This window comes from Mastomys coucha, unplaced genomic scaffold (genome assembly GCF_008632895.1).
Source record: "Mastomys coucha isolate ucsf_1 unplaced genomic scaffold, UCSF_Mcou_1 pScaffold14, whole genome shotgun sequence".
Lineage (NCBI taxonomy): Eukaryota > Metazoa > Chordata > Mammalia > Rodentia > Muridae > Mastomys > Mastomys coucha.
Window position 1 is genome coordinate 120,309,072 of NW_022196896.1, and position 2,794 is coordinate 120,311,865.

The 2,794-nt window shown below is 36.5% G+C and overlaps 1 pseudogene; it reads right to left on the reverse strand.

Moving 5' to 3' along the window:
- Positions 1-1,987: 1,987 nt before the first annotated feature.
- On the reverse strand, positions 1,988-2,338 carry LOC116089492 (annotated as a pseudogene).
- Positions 2,339-2,794: the final 456 nt, after the last annotated feature.

Genomic DNA, 2,794 nt, shown 5'->3' on the forward strand with positions numbered 1-2,794 from the left:
TTAAAGGAAAAGTGGATGGCAAGATACAGGCTGTTCGTCTGTGTTAAAGTAAGGGAGGAAATGGAACTAGTAAAGTCATGAGAGCGATATGAGTATCAACTCCCTTAAATTCCATTCAGGACAAAGGAACCCATCCATTTAGTAGGATGAGTGGTCTAAAAATCCTACTAATTTCATCATCATCATCATCATCATTAATCACTTTATTCATTTACATTTCAAATGATATCCCCCTTTCCAGTTACCTACCCCTCATATTAATTTCTTAACAAATGCTGTTTTGTGGAAGACCACTTCTAAAAGGCAGGTAAAAGGCCATATAGAAATGAGACTGGAATCTACTGTAACAAAACATTTGATATTGCTGTTTGGTGTCTCCGCTGTTATCCTCCATGACTTATATTCTGAAAGTGAGATGGGAGATTGGAAGAGAAAATAATAATAATAATAATAATTTAAAATGATTTCTCTGAGACATTTTCTTTGACAGGCTGGTAACAAAAATATATGATTCTTTTCTCCCAAAACTCTTAGGAAGTTTTTGAATGACTCATTCTTTCTCCATGTAATTGGCAGTTTGATTGTTACTTATAGACTTAACAGAGTGTCATATCCACTCCTTTACCTTAACTTGTTAATGTTTATATGGGTTATTTTTAAAGTTCATTATTTTAGATTAGCTTACTAACTTCACTATTTTACCTTTCATCTAGGATTATTTTTTTTTTTTTTACCAAATCTCCATTATATCATTCACGGTAAGAAAGTTATGTAGGTACTTACCCCAGACTCTACATTTACATCCATTCATCATTGCTTCCATTTTCACTTTTATTACCATCTGTGGTTTTAATTTATTAATTTCATTAATTGGCTAGCTGGTTACTTTCTCACTAGTAAAATTAATTTTTTTGTGTATGGTCATTCCAAGATTTGCTACATAAACACTTAAAACCATCTGTCATCTCCCCAAGACCTTCAACTAGGTAATGTATAGTGCATAAAATGTTATAGCATATAGGCAACTCTTCTCTGTTATCCCTCATGTTGTTGCATGCATGTTATATCTTATACAGTATTCACTGAGTATATTGTTTGGCTTGCAGGTCTACTGTTATGTTTGTATTAAAATTAAAGCATTCTTTTGTTTGCACATATATGTTGTTTTGGCAACTTACAAATCATTTCTATCTTATTTTTCTGATCAATCTTTATAATAGCATAAAATATAATCTATATTAGGTAAGCAAACATTGAGTCCCTTTTATTCTTTTAGGAGAATTCCTGTTCCTTTCACTACTAGTGGGTAGAATTTTGTTCTGAAAACGAGTTTCTATAAATGGTTAATGGCAAACAGTTTTACATATTGTCTGTACTGCTCGTTTTGTTGTAAATGTGGAGATGATAACCTGCTTATGTCTCCAGGTTTTCCTGCTGAAATCAAAAGTATAACTAAGTTAAAATAAATTTAAAATAAAGATGAGAAAAAATCATATGATAATTGTGATATAGACTACTCTAAACACTATTACTTTGGGAACAAATACTCTTGGTGGGCCATTTGTCTACTTGCCAAAAATGCTGATTCTGTGGACACACAAACACAGACACACATACACACACACAAAGGGAGGGAGAGAGAGAGAGAGAGAGAGAGAGAGAGAGAGAGAGAGAGAGAGAGAGAGAGAGAGAGAGAGAGAGAGAGAGGAAGAGAAAGAGACAGAGACAGAGACACACACACAGAGAGGGTTCACATGGACATGGACACCAATAAATAGGCTTCAAACAGATCTGCATGCACACAATTATCACACATACATGCACACACAGGCTTCACACACATGCATGTTTGGATGCTTCAACACACTCAGGCTTCACATTCATATGCACACATGTATAGGCATACATGTATATGCATCTGCACACACATACTAGTTTTCTGTCATTTCTTTTTTTTTAATTTGTATTACTTAAAAAAGTTGCATATTTAGTTTGCTTTCTGACTCTGTTGTGTCTTCAACACTTTCACAATGATTTTCTGCTCCTCAATAAGGAAAGCCCTCTTGATCCTGTCACGGACATACTTGGCACATATGGAACCACCCTAGGCCTTGCTGACCTGCTTCTTTGTCTTAGACAATCTCCTAAGGACTTTGGTTCTCACAGCATGAACCCCTCGCAGTCTGCCTGGGCACTCACCACATGCGGATTTAGGTGCCTTCCCAACCTTCTTCGTATAAAGGTAAACAATCCTGTTGCCAGGGGTTCGAGACAGCCTAGTTTTGTTAGAGGCCATGTTGTAGGAAAGCCTATGAGGGTATGTCAAACGCTGGCCCATCCTGAGTGCCTCTAAGCACCATCCCCAGAGAGGAAAGGGAGTTTTCTGTCATTTCTGTAAGGCATTTTTATAATGCCTACCAGCTCTCTGGCAAATGAAAATGACTAATTTTGAAAAGAGATGAGATTCCCGTGGTCAATAACTGAGAACTGGTTTCTGAAAAAAGCTGGACTTAACATTTTGGGGATTGTATGTTGACATGCTGCTCAGTTTGGCCACAAATTTGACATTCTTCAGCCTCAGTCTGGGACTTGAGTGCATGATGCCACTAATAGAATATATCTGACAAATGTATTAAGGAAACCACTGCCCTTGATCAGGAGTGAATTCTTAAAAGTTGTTTGACAGTACTGCCTCAAGAAATCCAGGTTCCATATCCACACTTAACGGACAAATTAGCTTTGCTTTTTCATGTTAGTGGAGTTGTATTTAATAAGAATGTCTCACCGGGACAGA